The sequence below is a fragment of the Ranitomeya imitator genome, chromosome 2 (assembly GCF_032444005.1).
Source record: "Ranitomeya imitator isolate aRanImi1 chromosome 2, aRanImi1.pri, whole genome shotgun sequence".
In the NCBI taxonomy this organism is placed as follows: domain Eukaryota; kingdom Metazoa; phylum Chordata; class Amphibia; order Anura; family Dendrobatidae; genus Ranitomeya; species Ranitomeya imitator.
In genome coordinates, this window is record NC_091283.1 from 480,914,135 (window position 1) to 480,940,281 (window position 26,147).

Here is a 26,147-nt window from a genome sequence, read left to right on the forward strand (position 1 = left end):
GTGAAGCACTGGGTCCGGGCAGAAGTTACCTCAGGGATCCTGAAGGAAGAGAGAAGGCGTGTATCCACCGCTACATATGGCGCTGAGGAGAGAAGCATAGAAGCTCCTATTAGTGTCCTGCTAGAGATATATAGGCTGGGGCCAGGGCTATGAGGTACTGCCATTACCTTGAAGACGTCAGGTCCGTCGCGCCGTGTGGAGTGCTCCCGGGTTCTCTATAGCGTTTTGGGCTCACATACAGTATGTTCTCCATAATTTATTATTATTGTAGCATATTGCCCAGCCACGTAGTATATTGCCCAGTCACGTAGTATATTGCCCAGTCACATAGTATATTGCCCAGAAACGTAGTATACAGCACAGAGCCACGTAGTATACAGCACAGAGCCACGTAGTATACAGCACAGAGCCACGTAGTATATTGCCCAGTCACGTAGTATATAGCACAGCCCACGGAGTATATCACACAGCCCACATAGTATATAACACTGCCTATGTAGTATACAGCACAGAGCCACGCGGTATGTAACACAGCCCACGTAGTATACAGCAGTGTGGGCACCATATCCCTGTTACAAAAATAATTAAAATAAAAAAAAGTTATATACTCACCTCTTGGGGTCCAGCGGAGCTCCGGCGATAGGCACGCGGCTGCAGCCATGTTCCGTTCCCAGGATGCATTGCGAAATTACCCAGATGACTTAGTGGTCTTGCGAGCCTGCTAAGTCTTCTGGGTAATTTTGCAATGCATCGCTGGGAATATAAGATGGCGGCCGGCGCGAGTGGCTCAGCGGACAACGGAGGGTGAGTATAGCAGTTTTTTTGATTTTTTATTATTTTTAACATTACATTTTTTACTATTGATGCCACATAGGCAGCATCAATAGTAAAAAGTTGGGGACACGCAGGGTTAATAGCGGCGGTGACGGAGTGCATTACCCGCGGCATAACGCGGTCCGCTACCGCCGGCATTAACCCTGTGTTACCGGTGACCTGAGGGGAGTATGCGGGCGCCGGCCACTGACTGCGGGGAGGAAGGAGCGGCCATTTTCTTCCGGACTGTGCCCGTCGCTGATTAGTCGTGGCTGTTTTGCGGCGACCAATCAGCAACTTGGATTTCCATGATAGACAGAGGCCAATGAATATCCGTGACAGACAGAAGGACAGACAGACGGAAGTGACCCTTAGACAATTAGATATATAGATATATATATATATATTTACATATATATATAGTGTGTGTATATAGTGTATGTGTATATATACTGTACTACGTGACTGGGCAATATACTACGTGACCGGGCAATATACTACGTGGCTGGCAATATACTACGTGACTGGGCAATATACTACGTGGCTGGCAATATACTACGTGGCTGGGCAATATACTACGTGACTGGGCAATATACTGCGTGACTGGGCAATATACTACGTGACTGGGCAATATACTACGTGACTGGGCAATATACTACGTGACTGGGCAATATACTATGTGGCTGGCAATATACTACGTGGCTGGGCAATATACTACGTGACTGGGCAATATACTACGTGGCTCTGTGCTGTATACTACATCGCTGTGTAATATACTACGTCGCTGGGCAATATACTACGTGGCTGGGCAATATACTACGTAACTGGGCAATATACTACGTGACTGGGCAATATACTACGTGACTGGGCAATATACTACGTGGCTGGGCAATATACTATGTGACTGGGCAATATACTACGTGGCTCTGTGCTGTATACTACGTCGCTGTGCAATATACTACGTCGCTGGGCAATATACTACGTGGCTGGGCAATATACTACGTGGCTGGGCAATATACTACGTGACTGGGCAATATACTACGTAGCTGGGCAATATACTACGTGGCTGGGCAATATACTACGTGGCTGTGCAATATACTACGTGACTGGGCAATATACTACGTAGCTGGGCAATATACTACGTGACTGGGCAATATACTACGTGACTGGGCAATATACTACGTGGCTGGGCAATATACTATGTGACTGGGCAATATACTACGTGGCTCTGTGATGTATACTACGTCGCTGTGCAATATACTACGTCGCTGGGCAATATACTACGTGGCTGGGCAATATACTACGTGGCTGGGCAATATACTACGTGGCTGGGCAATATACTACGTGACTGGGCAATATACTACGTAGCTGGGCAATATACTACGTGGCTGGGCAATATACTACGTGGCTGGGCAATATACTACGTAGCTGTGCAATATACTACGTGGCTGGGCAATATACTACGTGACTGGGCAATATACTACGTGGCTGGGCAATATATTACGTCACTGGGCAATATACTACGTCGCTGGGCAATATACTACGTGGCTGGGCAATATACTATGTAGCTGTGCAATATACTACGTGGCTGGGCAATATACTACGTGACTGGGCAATATACTACGTGACTGGGCAATATGCTACGTGGCTGGCCAATATACTACGCGACTGGGCAATATACTACTTAGCTGGGCAATATACTACGTGACTGGCCAATATACTACATGGGCTGTGCAATATACTACGTGGACATGCATATTCTAGAATACCCGATGCTTTAAAATCGGGCCACGATCTAGTACTATATATATATATATATATATATATATACACACACATATACACACATACTGTATATTCATACACACTATATATGCACACACAATGTATATATCTACTATATAATTGTCTAAGGGTCACTTCCGTCTGTCTGTCTGTCTTTCTGTCACAGATATTCATTGGTCGCGGCCTCTGTCTGTCATGGAAATCCAAGTCGCTGATTGGTCGTGGCAAAACGCCCACGACCATTGCCATGACCAATCAGCAGCGGGCACAGTCCGGCGGCAATATGACTGCTCCTTCCTCCCCGCAGTCAGTGCCTGCTCCATACTCCCGTCCAGTCAGCGCTCACACAGAGTTAATGGCAGCGCTAACGGACTGCGTTATGCCGCGGTGTAGCGCACTCCGTTAAGCTGCTAACAATCAGCGACATTGCAGTGGGATTTAAATCCCGCTTCGCTGATTGGTCACGCACAATCAACCACATTGGCGCGGGATTTAAATCCTGATTCGCTGATTGGTTGCGCCCAGCCGGCGCGCGACGAATTAGCGACATTGGTGCAGGATTTAAATACTGCTTCGCTGATTTCTCACGCCCAGCCGGCGCAACGAATCAGCGACATTGGCACGGGATTTGAATCCCGCTTCGTTGATTGGTCGCGCCCAGCCGGCACGACGACTCAGCGACATTGGCGCGGGATTTGGATCCCGCTTCACTGATTGGTCGCGCCCAGCCGGCACGCTCGACCAATCAGCGACATTGGTGCTGGATTTAAATCCCACTTCGCTGATTGGTAGCAAGTGCGGGGGCCTGAGCCAGCAGCGATACCGGCACCTGACCCCCATAGCGCGCCGGTGTCCTCGCCTGCTCAGGCACCTGGCACTCGGTGCCCAGTGACGATAGGTGAGTATGTTTTTCTTTTAAAAAAAATTTATATCACAGCAGCATACGGGGCACATAATACTATGGAGCATCTTATGGGGGCCATCAACTTTTATGGACCAGCATACGGGGCATATACTATGGAGCATCTTATGGGGGCCATCAACCTTTATGGAGCAGCATACTGGGCATATACTATAGAGCATCTTATGGGGGCCATCAACCTTTATGGAGCAGCATACAGGGCATATGGATAGGAGCAGCACATTACAGATTTGGGGCGCAGGATAGGAGCACATGACAGAACGGGGGCGCATGATGGGAGGAGCACATGACAGGATGGGGGCGCAGGATGGGAGCAGCACATGACAGAATGGGGGGGCAGGATGAGAGCTGCACATGACAGGATCGGGGCGCAGGATGGGAGCAGCACATACCAGAATGGGGGTGCAGGATGGGAGCACCACATGACAGAATGGGGGCGCAGGATGGGAGCAGCACATGACAGCATGTGGGTGCAGGATGGGAGCAGCACATGACAGAATGGGGGCGCAGGATGGGAACAGAACATGACAGAATGGGGGCGTAGGATGGGAGCAGCAAATGACAGCATGGGGGTGCAGGATAGGAGCACTACATGACATGATGGGGGCGCAAGATGGGAGCAGCACATGAAAACGGGGGCTCAGGATGGGAGCAGCACATGACAGAATGGGGGTGCAGGATGGGAGCAGCACATGAAATTGGGGGCTCAGGATGGGAGCAGCACATGACAGCACGGGGGTGCAGGATGGGAGCACCACATGACAATGGCGGCGCAGGATGGGAGCAGCACATAACAGCATAGGGGTGCAGGATGGGAGCACCACATGACAGAATGGGGCGCAGGATGGGAGCAGCAAATTATAGCATGGGGGTGCAGAATAGGAGCACTACATGACATGATGGGGGCACAGGATGGGAGCAGCACATGAAAACGGGGGCTCAGGATGGGAGCAGCACATGACAGAATGAGGGTGCAGGATGGGAGCACCACGTGACACAATGGGGGTGCAGGATAGGAGCAGCACATGACAGAATGGGGGTGCAGGATGGCAGCAGCACATGACAGAATGGGGGTGCAGGATGGGAGCACCGCATGACAGAATGGGGGTGCAGGATGGGAGCGGCACATGACAGCATGGGGGTGCAGGATGGGACCACGACATAACAGAATGGGGGCGCAGGATGGGAGCAGCACATGACAGCATGGGGTGCAGGATGGGAGCACCACATGACAGAACGGGGGCGCTGGATGGGAGCACATGACAGGATGAGGGCTCAGGAAGAGAGTGGCTCAGGAAGAGAGTAGCACATGACAGGATGGGGGCACAGGATGCGGAGCACCACATGACAGGATGGGGGCGCAGGATGGGAGCAGCACATACCATAATGGGGGCGCAGGATTGGAGCAGCAAATGACAGCATGGGGGTGCAGGATAGGAACACTACATGACAGGATGGGGGTGCAGGATGGGAGCAGCACATGAAAACGGGGGCGCAGGATGGGAGCAACACGTGACATAATGGGGGCGCAGGATGGGAGCAGCACATAACAGCATGGAGGTGCAGAATGGGAGCACTACACGACAGAATCGGGGCGCAGGATGGGAGCAGCACATGACAGCATGAGTGTGCAGGATGGAAGCACCACATGACAGAATGAGGGCGCATGATGGGAGCAGCACATGACAGCATGGGGGTGCAGGATGGCAGCACCACATGAAAGGATGGGGACACAGGATGGGAGCACATGACAGAACGGGGGCGCAGGATGGGAGCAGCACATGACAGAATGGGGGCGCATGATGGGAGCAGCACGTGACAGCATGGGGGTGCAGGATGGGAGCACTACATGACAGGATGGGGGTGCAGGATGGGAGCAGCACATGAAAACGGGGGAGCAGGATGGGAGCAGCACATGACAGAACGAGACGCAGATTGGGAGTAGCACATGACAGAACGAGGGTGCAGGATGGGAGCACCACGTGACACAATGGGGGCGCAGGATGGGAGCAGCATATGACAGCATGGAGTTGCCAAATGGGAGCACCACATGACAGAATGGGGGCGCAGGATGGGAGCAGCACATGACAGCATGGGGGTGCAGGATGGGAGCACCACATGACAGAACGGGGGTGCATGATGGGAGCAGCACGTGACACAATGGGGGCGCAGGATGGGAGCAGCACATGACAGCATGGGGGTGCAGGATGGGAGCACCACATGACAGAACGGGGGTGCATGATGGGAGCAGCACGTGACACAATGGGGGCGCAGGATGGGAGCAGCACATGACAGCATGGGGGCGCAGGATGGGAGCAGCATGACAGCATGGGGGTTCAGGATGGGAGCACCACATGACAGAATGGGGGCGCAGGATGGGAGCAGCACATGACAGTATGGGGGTGCAGGATGGAAGCACCACATGACAGGATGGGGGCGCAGGAAGAGAGTAGCACATGACAGGATGGGGGCACAGGATGAGAGCAGCAGATGACAGGATGGGGGCGCAGGATGACAGCAGCACATGACAGAATGCGGGCGCAAGATGGGAGCAGCACATGACAACATGGGGGTGCAGGATGAGGAGCACCACATGACAGGATGGGGGCGCAGGATGGGAGCAGCACATGACAGCATGGGGGTGCAGGATGAGGATCACCACATGACAGGATGGGGGCGCAGGATGGAAGCACCACATACCAGGATGGAGACCATATACCAATATAAATGCTCGCCACCCGGGCGTAGAAAGGGTTCAATAGCTGGTATATCTACTATATAATTGTCTAAGGGTCACTTCTGTCTGTCTGTCGTTCTGTCACAGATATTCATTGGTCGCGGCCTCTGTCTGTAATGGAAATCCAAGTCGCTGTTTGGTCATGGCAAAACGCCCATGACCATTGCCACGACCAATCAGCGACGGGCACAGTCTGGCAGCAACATGGCCGCTCCTTCCTCCCCGCAGTCAGTGCCCGCTCCATACTCCCATCCAGTCAGCGCTCACACAGGGTTAATGGCAGCGCTAACGGACCGCGTTATGCCGCGGTGTAGCGCACTCCGTTAAAGCTGCTATTAACCCTGTGTGACCAACTTTTTACTATTGATGGTGCCTATGCAGCATCAATAGTATAAAGATCTAATGTTAAAAATAATAAAAAAAATAAAAAATCATTATATACTCACCTTCCGGATCCAGCCCAGGCCTTTCCTGCTCCTCGCGATGCTCCGGTGACCGGTCCATGCATTGCGGTCTCGCGAGACCACTACGTCATCATCTCGCGAGACCGCAATGCTTCGCTGATTGGTCACGCACAATCAAACACATTGGCACGGGATTTAAATCCTGCTTCGCTGATTGGTTGCGCCGAGTCGGCGCGCGCCACGAATCAGCGACATTGGCGCGGGATTTGAATCCCGCTTCGCTGATTGGTCGCGCCCACCCGGCGTGCTCGACCAATCAGCGACATTGGCGCGGGATTTAAATCCCGCTTCGCTGATTGGTAGCGCCCAATCAGCGAAGCGGGATTTAAATCCCGTGCCAATGTCGCTGATTGGTCGTGCCCAGCCGAAGCGATCAATCAGCAAAGCGGAATTTAAATCCTGCGCCAATCAGCGACGGCCACAGTCCGATTAGTCCCTCCCTACTCCCCTGCAGTCAGTGCCCGGTGCCCACTCCATACTCCCCTCCAGTCACCGCTCACACAGGGTTAATGCCAGCGGTAACGGACCGCGTTATGGCGCGGGTAACTCACTCCGTTACCGCCGCTATTAACCCTGTGTGACCAAGTTTTTACTATTGATGCTGCCTAAGCAGCATCAATAGTAAAAAGATCTAATGTTAAAAATAATAAAAAAAAAACAAAAAACCTGCTATTCTCACCTTCCGTAGTCCGACGATGCGCTCGCGCCTGCCGCCATCTTTCGTTCCCAGGATGCATTGCGAAATTACCCAGAAGACTTAACGGCCTCGCGAGACCACTAAGTGATCTGGGTAATTTTGCAATGCATCCTGGGAACGAAAGATGGCGGCAGCTGCGCCCGCATCGCCAGAGGTTCGCTGGATCTACGCTGGATCCCGGCGGGTGAGTATATAATATTTTTTATTTTAATTATTTTTTTTAACAGGGATATGGTGCCCACACTGCGAAATACTACGTGTGCTGTGTTAGATACCGCGTGGCTGCTATATACTACCTGGCCAGTGTTAGATACTATGTGGGCTGTGTTCTATACTGCATGGGCTGCGTTATATACTACATGGCTGCTATATACCACGTGGGCAGTGTTATATACTACGTGGCTGCTATATACCACGTGGGCAGTGTTATATACTACGTGATTGTGTTCTATACTGCGTGCTATATACTATGTGGTCATTGTTATCCAGGGCCGGCTCCAGGTTTTTGAGGGCCCCGGGCGAAAGAGTCTCAGTGGGCCCCCCCTTTAACACATACCACAATTCATGATGCACAGATATACTCAATAGACGGAACTTGTCATGTCCCCAAACTCTAATAGTAGGCAGATATCGGGTTAATCCACAGGTTAGGCTATGTCCCCACGATCAGGATATAGCAATGTTTTGGACACAGAGTATTTTCGCTGCATTCAAAATGCTGTGTTCTAATCATGCAGTAAATCCGCATGTGTTCAGTGAACCATGCGGATTTACTGCATGAAATGAATAGCTATGGGTGAGACTATGCAGACTAGCGTCTCCGCTGCAGATAATCAACATGCTGCAGCTCGTAAACCCGTGCCACGGGTGAGTTTACGCAGTGGTAAATAGAAGCACAGTCGGCATGGGATTTCTATAAATCTCATCCACTATGCTTGTAATGTAGAACACAGTGCTTTGAGTGACGGCTTTAAAAAAAAAAAAGCTACTGTTTCCTTATTCGTTGTAAAGATTTTTTTTTAAAGTCCATCAAATGTCAGTAAGACGCTCCTGCCTCAAAGAAAAGAGTCCAGCGAGAATAAAGTGTTGAAAAAGAGCTCAGGTAAAGTCCAGAAACTACTAATATAAAGGAGGTTTTAGGTTTGCACAATGCAAGAGAAAAGTAATGATTTCTGAAGAGTTTTTTCTTGAAAAACAGATTGTTTTTCCTCTTGTATGACATGTTCACACAGAGGGTTTTTGGCAGTGTTTTACTACTGGTGTTTTTTTTAAAGATTTTCTACTGCAAAAACTGAGAAAAAACACCTCAGTATGAGCCGCCCTTAGAGTTAGTCTCCACAGAGCAGATTTCCATATGAACTACCCACAAATCGCCCCATAATCTCCAGTGGGTAATCTGCACTGCTGGTCATTCCAGTGGATTTTTTTTTTAACCTGTGACATGTCACCTAGTGAACAATGTTCCTGGACACTGCAGTGGGTGGCTGAACACAATGGGATGGGATATTCCACACGCAGACCCCACAGCGAGCACCACAGGGTCAGCCACAGATTTTTTTGCTTCAGAATGATTCTAGTGCACTTACACCTCAGAGTGAACATTAGGTAAACTAAGATGTGTCATATCTCCCATAAATCCTGTAAGACTGGGCCCGAATGTCACATACCGGGATGTCTCATGTTGTGTCAGTGCTGCCCTTCATAAACTGTTCTAAGTACATGGGTACAAATGTCAGGAATTTCTAGAAATAACTCCTCTTCTCAGGGCAATGGAAGCAGCGCCCTGAGGAATGACCCTGCCAGCAGATTCCCCCTGCTGTACCCAGGAAAGTTGGGCAGCACAGGGGCAGGGGCCGGGGGACATGTGCTGTACCAGGGCAGAATGAGTGGAGCCCCTGTGCCCTCAGGGCCCGGAGTGTGGCATCAGCAGTGGCAAAAGGGCTCTCAGGCCGGCCTCCTGCACTCACAGGGGAATAAGTGCCCCCTGCAGCCAACAGCTATTCAGGAGTAAGGTGGAAAGTTGCGCGGCGCCCCCCCATACCTGCTGATATAGCCGTCGCCGTCCCCATCACAGGTCTGGAAGATGCATGCACCTCATGATCCTCTCCTCCTCGCCGGTGCTGGAGAAGTTGCTGCTACCTTTGCAGGCAGCTGCTGCTCTCGGTGACTTCCACAGCCGCCGCCATAGTGCACAGCTGGGCATCCACAGACTGGCCACTGTTGGATGAGGAACATCCCGGAGCTAGCTGCGGACACAGCCACCAGTTCCCTGCCCAGCTCTCCTCTCTCCCAGGGGCTGTTCCTGTTCCTTTCGCGCTCCCCTGCCACACCATGTGCTGAGTGCGCTCCTCCCCCCGCTGAGGGGAATAGTGAGGAGGGCGGGCCCGATGCAGGTTCCGGCGGCCCTGCTGAACAGTGTGTGTGCGCAGCAGTATCCCAGCGCGAGTGGGCCCCCCCGTCTCGCCAGGGCCCCGGCATTTGCCCGGGTGCGCCGGGTGCTGACGCCGGCCCTGTTGTTATCACTGTTAGATACTATGTGGGCTGTGCTATATATTACGTGGCCAGTGTTACATAGTATGTGGGCTGTGTTATATACTGCGTGGCTGCTATATAATGTGTGGGCTGTGTTATATACTACGTGGGCTGTGTTATTTACTGCGTGGCCTATATTAATGCATCGGGTATTCTACAATATGTATCAGGTACGGACTGGGACTGAAATTCAGCCCTGGCATTTGAAATCAGACAGGGCCATGCTGTCCCGGCCCCCAAGAACCAGATGGTGTATATTACTAATATTACCCTGCATGGGGGAAAGCAAGATTTACTAGAAGACAGATATTTCTAATGATACCACCATCACAACTCTTAACAGTATGGGTGTCTTGAGAACATAGATTCTGTTAACAACGAAGCAGACAAGGCAGCCCACAACCAGACAGGCCATTCTGGCATTTGCCAGAATTGCCAGATGGCCAGTCCGGCCCTGATATGTATGTATATAGCAGCCACATGGTATATACCACAGGCCACGTAGTACTCCTATATACTACGTGGCCTGTGCTATATACTATGTGGCTGCTATATACATACATATTCTAGAATACCCGATGCGTTAGAATCAGGCCACCATCTAGTATAGATATATATATATATATACACATACACACACTCTATCTCTCTCTCTCTCTCTCTATATATATATATACATACATACTATATACAGTGGGGCAAAAAAGTATTTAGTCAGTCAGCAATAGTGCAAGTTCCACCACTTAAAAAGATGAGAGGCGTCTGTAATTTACATCATAGGTAGACCTCAACTATGGGAGACAAACTGAGAAAAAAAAATCCAGAAAATCACATTGTCTGTTTTTTTAACATTTTATTTGCATTTTATGGTGGAAAATAAGTATTTGGTCAGAAACAAACAATCAAGATTTCTGGCTCTCACAGACCTGTAACTTCTTCTTTAAGAGTCTCCTCTTTCCTCCACTCATTACCTGTAGTAATGGCACCTGTTTAAACTTATCAGTATAAAAAGACACCTGTGCACACCCTCAAACAGTCTGACTCCAAACTCCACTATGGTGAAGACCAAAGAGCTGTCAAAGGACACCAGAAACAAAATTGTAGCCCTGCACCAGGTTGGGAAGACTGAATCTGCAATAGCCAACCAGCTTGGAGTGAAGAAATCAACAGTGGGTGCAATAATTAGAAAATGGAAGACATACAAGATCACTGATAATCTCCCTCGATCTGGGGCTCCACGCAAAATCCCACCCCGTGGGGTCAGAATGATCACAAGAACGGTGAGTAAAAATCCCAGAACCACGCGGGGGGACCTAGTGAATGAACTGCAGAGAGCTGGGACCAATGTAACAAGGCCTACCATAAGTAACATACTATGCCACCATGGACTCAGATCCTGCAGTGCCAGACGTGTCCCACTGCTTAAGCCAGTACATGTCCGGGCCCGTCTGAAGTTTGCTAGAGAGCATTTGGATGATCCAGAGGAGTTTTGGGAGAATGTCCTATGGTCTGATGAAACCAAACTGGAACTGTTTGGTAGAAACACAACTTGTCGTGTTTGGAGGAAAAAGAATACTGTGTTGCATCCATCAAACACCATACCTACTGTAAAGCATGGTGGTGGAAACATCATGCTTTGGGGCTGTTTCTCTGCAAAGGGGCCAGGACGACTGATCCGGGTACATGAAAGAATGAATGGGGCCATGTATCGTGAGATTTTGAGTGCAAACCTCCTTCCATCAGCAAGGGCATTGAAGATGAAACGTGGCTGGGTCTTTCAACATGACAATGATCCAAAGCACACCACCAGGACAACGAAGGAGTGGCTTCGTAAGAAGCATTTCAAGGTCCTGGAGTGGCCTAGCCAGTCTCCAGATCTCAACCCTATATAAAACCTTTGGAGGGAGTTGAAAGTCCGTGTTGCCAAGCGAAAAGCCAAAAACATCACTGCTCTAGAGGAGATCTGCATGGAGGAATGGGCCAACATACCAACAACAGTGTGTGGCAACCTTGTGAAGACTTACAGAAAACGTTTGACCTCTGTCATTGCCAACAAAGGATATATTACAAAGTATTGAGATGAAATTTTGTTTCTGACCAAATACTTATTTTCCACCATAATATGCAAATAAAATGTTAAAAAAACAGACAATGTGATTTTCTGGATTTTTTTTTCTCAGTTTGTCTCCCATAGTTGAGGTCTACCTATGATGTAAATTACAGACGCCTCTCATCTTTTTAAGTGGTGGAACTTGCACTATTGCTGACTGACTAAATACTTTTTTGCCCCACTGTATATACACACACACACTATACACACACACTATATATATACACACATATATACACACACTATATATAGACACGTACTATATATATACACACACACACACACTATATTTATTTACATTTATTTACATTTATAGTTTATACACACACTATATATAGAGACACAGACACACACACTATATATATATACACATACACTATATGTATATACACACATATATACACACACTATATATAGACACATACTATATATATATACACACACACACTATATTTATTTACATTTATTTCCATTTATAGTTTATACACACACTATATATACACAGACACACACACTATATATATATACACACACACACTATATTTATTTACAGATTATACACACACACTATATATAGAGACACAGACACACACACTATATATATATATATACACACATATATACACACACACTATATATATTTACAGTATATAAACACACTATATATAGAGAGATACACAATTTATATACACAAACACTACATCTTATTAATAGGTAATAAGAGGGGCGTGTCCACGTGTCACCCTCGTGAATATGTAATTTGTCGGTGGGCGTGGTCACTGGTTCCGGTCGGCGGCGGCGGTTCGGTGCGGCTATCGGTTCTGGAGTACCTGGAGGACAGATCCGTAGATAAGAAGCCGGGGCTTGGAATCGGTGTCAGCGGTTTGGGACGTGGGGAGGCCTCGGGGCCGGCAATCATATCGCCAGGGCCGGTTCCCAGTACTGCAGAGGGAGCCGGCCTGGGGAAGAGGCTGAGGACACTGCCAGGAGGGACGTGGAGGAGGCGGCGGCTGCAGGTGAGACGGAGCGGTGCATCCCCGGTAATGTGCTGCAGAGCCCCGTATACCGCCCTGGTGTGCCGTGCACGGCTGTCTGCCCATGTGGTCTGTATGCTGGGCAGTGTAGTACAGGCAGCCTGTGCCCGGGTAGCAGTGTATGGGCGCACATGCTGATCAGTGCACACAGGGCAGTGGGTATATTGGACAGCTGAGGCTGATCCTACTGCTCTGTGTATGGGCGCACATGCTGATCATTACTGCACACACCGCCACCATTGTCACTGCTATGGGCACATTCCTTCCTCCGCCTGTATATACTGTACATGAGTGTGCATGGCTGTTACCTGGTCCTGTACTCACTATATGATGGGCACGGGCTACACACACCCTTTCTGTAGTGGGCACATTCGTCCCGCGCCTGTATATACTGTAATGGATGTGCTCTGGGTGACCTGGTGCTGTGCGGTCAGTGCTGGTCCTGTACTCACTATATGATGTGCACGGGCTACACACAACCTTTCTGTAGGGGCCACATCCATCCCCCGCCTGTATATACTGTAATGGCTGTGTCCTGGGTGACCTGGTGCTGTGCGGTCAGTGCTGGTCCTGTACTCACTATATGATGTGCACGGGCTACACACAACCTTTCTGTAGTGGGCACATTCGTCCTGTGCGGTCAATGATGGTCCTGTATTCACTATATGATGTGCACGGGCTACACACAACCTTTCTGTAGTGGGCACATTCGTCCTCCGCCTGTATATACTGTAATGGCTGTGCTCTGGGTGACCTGGTGCTGTGCGGTCAGTGCTGGTCCTGTACTCACTATATGATGTGCACAGGCTACACACAACCTTTCTGTAGTGGGCACATTCGTCCTGTGCGGTCAATGCTGGTCCTGTATTCACTATATGATGTGCACGGGCTACACGCACCCTTTCTGTAGTGGGCACATTCGTCCTCCGCCTGTATATACTGTAATGGCTGTGCTCTGGGTGACCTGGCGCTGTGCGGTCAGTGCTGGTCCTGTATTCACTATATGATGTGCACAGGCTACACACACCCTTTCTGTAGTGGGCACATTCGTCCTCCGCCTGTATATACTGTAATGGCTGTGCTCTGGGTGACCTGGTGCTGTGCGGTCAGTGCTGGTCCTGTACTCACTATATGATGTGCACGGGCTACACACACCCTTTCTGTAGGGGCCACATCCATCCCGCGCCTGTATATACTGTAATGGCTGTGTCCTGGGTGACCTGGTGCTGTGCGGTCAGTGCTGGTCCTGTACTCACTATATGATGTGCACAGGCTACACACAACCTTTCTGTAGTGGGCACATTCGTCCTCCGCCTGTATATACTGTAATGGCTGTGCTCTGGGTGACCTGGCGCTGTGCGGTCAGTGCTGGACCTGTACACACTATACAGTGTGCAGCGGCTACTCACAACTGTGCTGTAGGGGGCACATCCTGCGGTTCCTGCTGATTTGGTAGGACTATGGTGCCGGCTGTCAGGTGCATGGTGACAGGTGTCACTGCAGTGAGCAGCACAGTATTGAAGTGTTGGATTGTATATAGGGGTTGTTGGTTGTCACCTGGGGGCACACCGTGACTTTGGCCATTATACAGTCACACATCTCTATATGTCACTGCTACATCGCAGCATAGTGCCATGGCTTTGAATCGTGACCTGGACTGTACTGTGACCAAGTCTAAGTCCAACCGGTTCAGGCTTTTTGCGACACCTTACGTTCACAACACCTTATGGGTCACGATACATTGTATAGAAAGCTTTGTTTCCATATTGCGACACTCACTTAATGGCACTTAGAGTTACGATATTTAGTCAGTGACATTTATTGAAGCAATACAATTTTTTTTATTTATTTATTTTTTTTAATCCAGCTAGTGGGTGGTTGCATGTAGGTGCACATGGCACGGTGTGGATGTGGCTCCTCTGTGTCTTTCTATGCATGTGCTGTAAAATGACTGCTGCCTGTTATTTGTCCCTGTCTCTGCCCGGACACAGACCAGAAAGGGCCCCTGTGCAAGAATAGTATATGGGCCCTTTACAGTCCAATAACTCACCATAATGCAAAATGTCACCTGTTTTGGATGTGGTAGTGGCCCCTTACTCCTGGGCCCCTGTGTGGTTGCACCAATGATATGTCCGCCCAGGGCCTGGCAGAATTCAGGTATTGCATTGTGATCTGCTTGATCATTGCCCTGTAGTCAGCACTTCTGTCTCGTGTGAATGTCAAGCATGACAGGAGGATCCGCAGGAATGTCTAGGGACGGCCTGGTAGGACTGCGCGGGTGTAATGCACTGTAAGCTGTTTATGAAGGGGAAGAATCAGGGACTGTGTGTGTGTGTGTGTATAGCACCCTGTGTGACCCCACTCTGCTGCTGACGCCACAAGGAGCAGGTTCTCCAGACCCCGGGCTGTTCAGGTTCCCATAGCAGAGGACGTACATGTGTAGAGAAGATCATGTACGTGTGGCTCTACATGCCGTGTGGCTCTACATGCCGTGCGCTATCCTTTACATACTGGATTATTTAGTAAGCTATTCTTTGCAGTTTTAGCACTGTGACGGGCGGACCCCCACCTATCAGACGCTGGTGGCATATCTACAGAATAATAGCCCTTTAGGTCTGATTCATACGTTGCATATTTGATGTGGATTTTTTTTGCCCTAATTCATGTTTATGCAAGCTTATTTTTGGGTTCTCATTAAAGGTGCGTTTCTTTCCGCAACAGAAATCATCATGTTGCGAATGTAAGAAAAAAAAAATGCAAGAAAATCAAAATGTTCTTACCGATTCAGCACCACGAAACAACGCAGCACGTGAATCAGATTAAGTGAAAACTTGCCCACTTTGCTCTTGCTGTAAAATGCTGCAGAAATTCTTGTGGTCCTAGTCCACAGGAATTCATGTCAATCCGTCTTGGGATTTTAACAGTGAATTTCACAATTTGATATACATAGGAGAAAATCTACATTTGCGATGTACATACAGTGGATTTTTAGGTCGTGTGGATGTACCCTAAGGATGGAAATAATGCAGGTTTTCCCACTGGATGTGTGCAGGGGAAAATGTAGGGTGGAATTCAGTACATGGCAAATAGATGATTTTACCAGATCTCATCCACATACTGTAGAAAGGTTCATCGTGGAAATTGTTGCACACCGTGTCCGTTTCTGATGCGTACTGACCACAGATTGGCCGATTTCCTTTTTTTTTCTTACCTGGGAAGACAAAATTTGCAGTAAAATCCACTGATAATTTGCTGTGCAGCCGATTTATCTGCAGATCCACGGCCAATCTTTAGTTGCAGATAATTGCATTTCACAAAAATGGGGAAAAACATGTTGGATATGTTCAGGAATTGTGTGGCAGCCACATGGCAAATCAGCAATTTACAATAAAGATCAGTGGGGTTTTTAAAGACCCAATCTGCATGAAAATGAGAATTTCTGCAGATTTCCAAATCTGCTTCATGCTCATTACTCTGCGCGGTTTTTGACGCTGATTCCACCAAGTCCAATGTGTTAGGTCAAAATCGGTGACCAAATCCACAGCAAATTCTGCATGAAAAATGTGTGTGGATTTGTTGCAGGTTGTCAGCCAATACCAAAGTGTAAGTTTTACAAAACGTGTGAACATGGCAAATAGTTAACTTCTCCTCCTGTCGCCACTTCCCCCAGTCCCCCACCGCCCACTGTTTACTGGTCTCTGTGATGATGTGACATGTCAAAACTTCATCACAGGAGCTGGGGAAGCTGAGAAAAGCCCAATATCAGAAGTGGTGGAAAGCGTTTGTTCAGGTGAGTGTTATGCTTTTTTTATTTTTTTATTTTTTTTTATTTTGTAACTTCAGTTGTGTGAATCTGCAAAGGCAAATCCCCACCATGTGGTCAAATTTGTCTTGTGAATTTTCTGTGAAAGATTTCTAGGGCAAATCCTTTGTGAGAGAATTTGCACCAACATTTATGACCTGTTCGTAGTATAAACCATTGACTAGAGCTACACGGGGACTTTGGCTGTGACACTTGTGTGACCAAGGTTCGCACTGAACCTTGGCTACATCACGGCACAGTACAAGCGAATGAGGGAAGCATTGTGACCCCCGAGTATACTGCAACAAGCAAGTCAGAAGAAGTCCAACATTGTTGGGCTTTTTCCGACCCCTGTTTACCTGTATTGGATTTCAATGTAGCAGCACCGCCAAGCGAACCTTTTTCGTGTGAGAAGTATCACAGCCAAAGTCGTTGACCATTGGAGTTCCAAAGTGAAGGAGGCTCAGCGCACTTGTACCTTGTACATTGATTAGCTTCGGTCCCGAAAGGCAGACCTTCAGTAATGAAAGATAGGTGGCTTATCCAAAAGTTGGCCAAGCATATGTGATGCCTACCTGCCCCATAAATGTTTGGCTAACCGCTATCTTTCTCGACATACCCCATGCACATGAACACTAAGAAAAGCCAAATTGATGAAAAACCCTGCCGACACCTCTGACAGCTGCTTAACACCTCTAAAAATTAAAGATTGGCCATTAAGCTTTCTCTCCCCTTTGACATCTATTTTTTTTTTTTCAAGGGAGAATTGGAAGGTCCCCATATTAATCAGGTGGTTGGCCGGTCCATCCAGATTTGGCAGACTTTCTTCCAATATGTATAGTGGCCTTTAGGAGAAGCCAAGATCCACTACAAAGAGCAACTTTTTCCCTAGAGAACCCGGTGCATCAAGGATTACAAGAGCAGTCCATTCATTTTAGTTTCTGAGTAGATACTCTACAATAAAAGCTGACTGTTGTGCTCCTCGAAATGAGACACCATGGAGTAAAATGGTTCTCAGGGGGACCTACTGTGTTCTCCAGTTGATAGTAGTTTGACAGAATAAGTACCGGTAACATGATTAATGATCCATCTATATACATAATTGTCTAAGGGTAACTTCCGTCTGTCTGTCTGTCCTTCTGTCACGGTTATTCATTCGCTGATTGGTCTCGGCAGCTGCCTGTCATGGCTGCCGCGACCAATCAGCGACGGGCACAGTCCGATTAGTCCCTCCCCTACTCCCCTGCACTCACTGCCCGGCGCCCGCTCCATAATCCCCTCCACTCACCGCTCACACAGGGTTAATGGCAGCGGTAACGGCCCGCGGTGTAACGCACTCCGTTACCGCTGCTATTAACCCTGTGTGTCCCCAACTATTTACTATTGATGCTGCCTATGCAGCATCAATAGTAAAAATATGTCATGTTAAAAATAATAAAAACAAAACAAAAACTGCTATACTCACCATCCGCCGCCTTTTCCGCTCCTCGTGACGCTCCCGGGACCGCTCCATTGCAAGCGGCAGCTTCCGGTCCCAGGGCTGGTGTGCGACAAAGGACCTGCCGTGATGTCACGGTCATGTGACCGCGATGTCATCATAGGTCCTGCTCGCACCAGCCCTGGGACCGGAAGCTGCCGCTTGCAAAGGAGCGGTCCCAGGAGCGTCACGAGGAGCGGAAAAGGCGGCGGATGGTGAGTATAGCAGGACTTCAATGGGCCTTCGGAAGGTGAGTATATGTTTATTTTTTTTAAGTCTCTATACTACGTGGCTCTGTGCTGGGCAATATACTATGTGGCTGGGCAATATACTATGTGGCTGGGCAATATACTATGTGGCTGGGCAATATACTATGTGGCTGGGCAATATACTATGTGGCTGGGCAATATACTATGTGGCTGGGCAATATACTATGTGGCTGGGCAATATACTATGTGGCTGGGCAATATACTATGTGGCTGGGCAATATACTATGTGGCTGGGCAATATACTATGTGGCTGGGCAATATACTATGTGGCTGGGCAATATACTATGTGGCTGGGCAATATACTATGTGGCTGGGCAATATACTATGTGGCTGGGCAATATACTATGTGGCTGGGCAATATACTATGTGGCTGGGCAATATACTATGTGGCTGGGCAATATACTATGTGGCTGGGCAATATACTATGTGGCTGGGCAATATACTATGTGGCTGGGCAATATACTATGTGGCTGGGCAATATACTATGTGGCTGGGCAATATACTATGTGGCTGGGCAATATACTATGTGGCTGGGCAATATACTATGTGGCTGGGCAATATACTATGTGGCTGGGCAATATACTATGTGGCTGGGCAATATACTATGTGGCTGGGCAATATACTATGTGGCTGGGCAATATACTATGTGGCTGGGCAATATACTATGTGGCTGGGCAATATACTATGTGGCTGGGCAATATACTATGTGGCTGGGCAATATACTATGTGGCTGGGCAATATACTATGTGGCTGGGCAATATACTATGTGGCTGGGCAATATACTATGTGGCTGGGCAATATACTATGTGGCTGGGCAATATACCGTACTACGTGGCTCTGCTATATACTACGCGGCTGGGCAATATACTACGTGGACATGCATATTCTAGAATACCCGATGCGTTAGAATCGGGCCACCATCTAGTGTTTCATATGGATCTATACTGCAGGCTGCACCCATAAGTCACAAGTATTTAGGTTTTTTCATGCTGGAATATAAAAAAAATCCAATTAAACAGAAATAAATTGTAATCATCAGCTCGGAAGGTCATTTTATGTTTTTCTTGTCTCTGAGTAATTTGACATTTATGGGAACAAAGTGCGGCTGGGCAGCGGATCTAAGGTCATTCCATGTATTTTAATGTAGGTTCAGCTCCGTTTACGGCTTTTACTTGTAATGATCTCTACCTGACTTCTCGGTGAATGAGGTATTGGTGCGTATAAGGCCTGAACGTTCTGGTAATTGCTTTGCTTGAAATGAATTGGATATGATTAATGGGTCTAGGATCCATGTTTAGTATTCCTCCGCGAGCCTGCTAGAGGCAATCTGTTAAAGGGGATGTCCACTACTCGGACAACCCCTTCTCAAACACAATAATGACACCAATGTGGGCCCTCCCGGGGATTGTGGGCTCTCCTTTCCTCTGGATGTATGCAAGTTGTCCTAAGATGTGGAGATTGAAGCCAGGGTTGCTTGATCACAGGGATCGCCTGATCTTTGTTACTTGATTCCCTGGCCGTGTCAGGTAGCGGGCCACCTGCCAGTAGAAAAACCAAGTCCAAAATGAGGAGCTGCCTATTATCTCCTAAGCTGTCCTCTCCCACATGCTGCGCCTACCCCTGGTCTTGTGCAGCCTCTCTCCCAAATTTGAGAGTATGGTTTTCTGTCCAGAACCGTGGATGCTCATAACTTTACGCCCGAGGGTCTAACTACAATGGCAGCGGCGCCACTGGATGCTGCTGGATTTTATCTGTGCAGGAAGAGCAAATATGCCTACCGTATGTAATTCCTGGTAGCTATGCTTTATAACTCAATAACGCGCGTGTGGGGGAAGGAATGTCTATTCAGATTATGTGCTCGGGTAGGCTCAGAGATATTGCATGCTGTTATTATAGGTCATTTTCTAGTTTCCATATCTGAGCCTCGTGCTGGTCTGGGATCTGTAATGCCACAATGTCTGCTGAGTCAAACAAAGGAGCCAGTTGGCTCGTAGCTGCACAATAGTTCACACCCCTGTGATAATTGCGGAACTTGGTGCTGGGAGACACAGGCTCTTATGGTCTTTCACCCTCCCCCCGGAGAGAGCTTAAAAGGCCTTTTTTCCAGGACGTCCCTCCTGACAGCACCACCAGGAGGTTGTCCTTCTTATCCTTGATAGGGACAGGAAACACATAAGAGGTTAAATAGCCCCTCCCCACCTCCACCCCTCAGTGTTTTTCCTGTCCCTATCAGGGACAGACACAGAGGAGCGTTGGCACGGCTTACTGTGCTAAAGATTCCAATAGCCGGTCGAGCAGGGCTCCCGGAGCGGCCTCATCCCTCTCCTGAGGGCTCTGAGCAAGTGGAGCATGGTAACTCCGCATGATAGCGCGGATACCGATGGAGGTCCCTCAGTGCTGGTTGAGCTCTGTGCTCCCGACTTTGGCGCATCCCTCTCCAGAGGGCTCTGCACCTCTAGCTGCACCCGGATACCGACGGTGATCGTTCCTAACACGCGCCAGTGAGCGCGCCGCGTTTGCCCTGCGGGTAGTGCCTCTGTCGCGCTGCGTCGTCGGGGCGTGCCGCGTTGTCGGAGCGCATCTCGTCACCGAGCACGCCGCGTCGAGCGCGCTGCATCAAGCGTTCCTCATCAGCTATGGCGCTGACTTCCGGTGGCGGTCCTGGGCAGTCTGGACCTCGTGGCCTCGGGGATGCCGAAAGACAGCCTCGGGCTGTGCCATGCAGCCGGGGGTTGAGATTCCCGCCCATGAGTTAGTGGGCGTTCCAGGAACCCGCAGTGATCACCTGCAGCTGAGCTCAGAAGGAGGACGACTCAGATTATTTGAAGACAGGTAAGATAACCTATTTAACCGCAAACATCTGACTGCACACTAGTCCTAGAGAGATGGAGGGTGCAGATCGTCCAGAGATCCAGTCCTCAGAGCTCGCCCCTGATCATGTAAGTTATACATAAGGGGATTGTCTCACATTTACAAACCACACACGAGCTATAGGGCTTCTCCGTATCTATTTCAGGATAAGGAGGCGTCCAAGCGTCTGGCAACAGCCCAAAAGCGCAAGACGAGTAAATGCCCTCTATGCTCTAATAGACTACCAGAGGGGCATACGAAGAAAGTGTGTGATAAATGTATGGCAGGACTGCTTAAAGGAGAACAAACTTCCTTTCTAGATAGTATAAAAACTATGATCAGAGAGGAAGTACAGTCCACAGTATCAGCACTGATGTCAGTCGAATCACCCCGCCCTAAGAAACCTAGGTGGGAACCGTATCTTAGTTCAGAAGAACGTGTGCTTTCAGCTTACTCCGTATCCAACTCCATGGAGGGAGAATGCTCTTCAAATATCCTCCCAGAAGAAAGAAAGAAAGATATCTATTCTCTTCTGAGCACACAGACACATTACTACAGGCCGTCAGAAATACCATGAAGGTAGAAGAGGCCACGGAACCCCTTACGGTCCAAGATGAGATGTTTGGGGGGCTTAGAGCTTGCAGAAATAGTGTTTCCCGTGAATCACCATATTCAAGAAATGATCTTGGAAGAATGGGGCGATGTAGGAAAGAAACTGGTAGTCCCAAGAGATTTTAAGTATTGTCTGCCTTTTGATCCAGATTAGACCAAGGTCTGGGAATCCGTTCCTAAAGTGGATATACCTGTAGCCAAAGTCTCAAAAAAGACCGCCATTCCATTTGAGGATTCCTCGGGTTTCTAAGACCCTATGGACAAAAGATCAGAAGATCTCCTCAAAAAGGCCTGGGAAGCTTCATCCGCTATCATGAAGACAAATATTGCGCCCACCTCAGTTGCCAGATCGATGTCGCTGTGGGTAGAAAAACTAGAGACCCAGATCAACAATAAAACTCCCAGAGATGAAATCCTGAAGTCTTTACCACTCCTGAGGATGGCAACAGACTTTATGGCCGATGCTTTGGCAGAATCGGTGCGGTTCGCTGCGAGAAACAACGCTTTATCTAATGCAGCAAGAAGAGCTCTATGGCTCAGATCATGGTCCGGTGATACGCAGTCAAAAAACAAACTGTGTTCAATACCCTTCTCTGGCCTCCATGTCTTCGGTCCAGTATTGGACGAATTGCTTGAAAAAGCAGCAGATAAGAAAAAAGGTTTTCCTGAAGAAAAACCTAAAAATACGCCGTCCTTTCGTAGGACTCGATCCCATCCCAGGCCAGACTATAGAGGGAAAGGCAGAAGATGGAGCTACCCGAAAGGGGGTAGAGGCAGGGGGTACCTTTCAGGACCAGAAATCAAGAACTAACAAACAATGACGCCAACTTAGTGGGTGGAAGGCTTCAGTACTTCCTACAGGGTTGGCAAAACCACTCAAAACTCATGGATCTTAAGTTTGATAGAACGGGGGTACAAAATAGAATTCAGCCAAACACCTTCCAAAAGATTTTGTCTAACTCAGACCCAGTCATTATCGGTTCATCAGAGACTGCTAAAGGATATTCAAGAACTTATCCAAATAAAAGCCATCATTCCGGTACCCCATGCCCAGAGGTTCAGAGGACACTATTTGAGTTTGTTCTCCATAAAAAAAACAAGCGGAGAATACCGTACGATTATAAACTTGAAACCGTTAAATCTGTCAGTTGCTTACAAGCCGTTCAAAATGGAATCCCTCAAATCTGTAATACCTCTGATCCAGAAAGGATCAGTAATGAGCACATTAGATCTAAAAAGTGCCTATTACCAGGTTCCCATCTTCGCCTCACACCAACAGTATCTCAGATTCGCCATAAAAGACCAGGGTCAGATTCTACATTATCAGTTCACGTGTCTGCCATTCGGCCTCTTGTCTGCTCCCAGAATATTCATCAAACTCATAGCAGAGGTGATGGCTTTCTTGAGAGAAAAAGGGATACTCATCGTCCCTTATCTGGACGACATCCTACTCATAGCAGACTCTCCACAGCAGATGGAACAGAACTTGACAACAACGATGTCACTCCTGGGAAGGCTAGGATGGCTAATAAATTTCAAGAAGTCAAACCTCAGACCCGAAACAAGAAAATTATTTCTCGGAGTAATCCTAGACTCAGTTCAGGAACATATGTACCTCCCGCATCACAAGCAGGAATCATTCAAAAAAGAAATCCTAACATTGCAGAAGCGGACATCCATAAGAAAGGCCATGCGGGTGCTGGGCTTAATGTCATCTTGCATTTCCAGCGTTCAGTGGAGCCAATATCACTCAAGACCCCTGCAGCAAGAAATCCTCTCACTTTGGGACGGCAGGGATGTAACCCTGGACAACAAGGTGCGATTATCCCTAGATACAAAAATTTCACTGTCATGGTGGACCATAACAAAAAATCTAGAGAAAGGAAGGCATTGGAGAACATTTCCGTGTGTAAGCATCACTACGGATGCAAGCCACAGCGGCTGGGGAGCCCACATAGAAGAGAACTACTCTCAGGGGACTTGGCCTGCATCAGTACAAAGCAGGTCTTCAAATTACAGAGAACTCAGGGCAGTCTGGGAAGCCTTAAAGGGAACCTGTCACCCCGAAAGTCACGGGTGAGGTAATCCCACCGGCTTATCTGCAGCATTCTGTAGGTCGGATGGGCGTCTCCGGTCCGCTGCGGCGCCTCCTATCTTCTTTCCATGACGTCCTCTTCTGATCTTCAGCCACGGCTCCAGCGCAGGCGTACTTTGCTCTGCCCTGTTGAGGGCAGACAAAGTACTGCAGTGCGCAGGCGCCGGGCCTCTGACCTTTCCGGCGCCTGCGCACTGCAGTACTATCCTCTGCCCTCAAGAGGGCAGAGCAAAGTACGCCGGAGCCGGAGCCGTGGCTGAAGATCAGAAGAGGACGTCATGGAAAGAAGATGGGAGGCGCCGCAGCGGACCAGAGACGCCCATCCGACCTGACCAGCAGCGGGACCGCCCATGGGTGAGTATAAACTAACGTCTTTTTCTCCTTTTTCAGGTAACATCGGGGGCTTATCTACAGCATTACAGAATGCTGCAGATAAGCCCCTGATGCCGGTGGGATTACCTCACCCGCGATTTTCAGGGTGACAGGTTCCCTTTAAGGACATTTCAGTAAAAGTTAAGACCAACACATCCGTGTCTTTTCAGACAATTCAACGACCGTAGCCTTTCTACTTCACCAGGGAGGTCCAAAACATCGTCACTTACAAGACCTATCAGATACAATATTCTCCTGGGCAGAACAGACAGTCAGATCAATAACGGCAGTTCACCTGAAAGGCACCGAAAACCAGGTAGCTGACTTCCTAAGCATACAGAAATTATGTCCCACAGAATGGTCCTTAAACGAGGAAATCTTCCTCCAAATAACCCAACGTTGGGGCTTCCCGGAAGTAGATCTATTCGCCTCAAGGAAGAATGCAAAGACAGAAAGATTCTTTTCGCTAAACCCAGGAGACAGACCATCAGGAATAGATGCACTGGCTCAAAACTGGGACATGAAGTTGGCTTACGCCTTTCCTCCGTTGGCCCTAATACCAAGAGTATTGAGGAAGATTCAGGAGAGCCAGACATCAGTTATCTTAATAGTCCCATACTGGCCCAAAATGAGCTGGTTTCCTTTACTAAAATGGATGTCCTGGGAGGATCCAATCCATCTACCAGCAGTACCGGACCTTTTATCTCAAGGGCCCCTAGTCCATCAGAACCCGGGTTTACTACAACTAACAGCATGGATCCTGAGCAAGAGATCCTAAGATCAAAAGGCCTCTCGGAGCCAGTCATTGCCACTATTCAAAACAGTAGGAAACCTGTAACTGCTGCAATATACAGGAAGATATGGAAGAAGTTCTGCTCTCAGAGTACAGTTCCTGTATCGGTCTCTCACGGTCCAGATATTCCAAAAATTCTAGACTTTCTCCAGTCAGGGTTTGATAAAGGACTAAGGCCTAGTACATTGAAGGTACAGAACTCAGCCCTCAGTTCCTTCTATGACTTCCAGCTATCCTCCCATCCATGGATAGTGAGGTTTGTTAAGGCCATTCAAAGACTTAAGGTACCGTCACACTAGACGATATCGCTAGCGATCCGTGACGTTGCAGCGTCCTGGCTAGCGATATCGTCCAGTGTGACAGGCAGCAGCGATCAGGCCCCTGCTGTGATATCGCTGGTTGGGGAAGAAAGTCCAGAACTTAATCGCTGGATCTCCCGCTGACATCGCTGAATCGGCGTGTGTGACGCCGATTCAGCGATGTCTTCGCTGGTAACCAGGGTAAACATCGGGTTACTAAGCGCAGGGCCGCGCTTAGTAACCCGATGTTTACCCTGGTTACCATCGTTAAAGTAAAAAAAAACAACCACTACATACTTACCTACCGCTGTCTGTCCCCGGTGCTGTGCTTCCCTGCTCTGGCTGTGAGCACAGCGGCCGGAAAGCAGAGCGGGGACAGACAGCGGTAGGTAAGTATGTAGTGGTTGTTTTTTTTTACTTTAACGATGGTAACCAGGGTAAACATCGGGTTACTAAGCGCGGCCCTGCGCTTAGTAACCCGATG

General features: G+C 48.6%; 1 protein-coding gene across 3 annotated transcripts in view; it reads left to right on the forward strand.

Moving 5' to 3' along the window:
• The first annotated feature begins 12,817 nt into the window (after positions 1 to 12,817).
• The window catches only part of TANC2 (tetratricopeptide repeat, ankyrin repeat and coiled-coil containing 2), a 656,536-nt gene continuing 643,206 nt past the window's right edge, over positions 12,818 to 26,147 (forward strand). For 2 of the 3 annotated variants that reach the window (XM_069751346.1, XM_069751349.1), the window contains exon 1: positions 12,818 to 13,076. The gene's annotated coding sequence lies outside the window, so the exon portion shown is untranslated. The remainder of the gene's footprint in view (positions 13,077 to 26,147) is intronic. The other variant, XM_069751347.1, reaches the window with a different exon arrangement.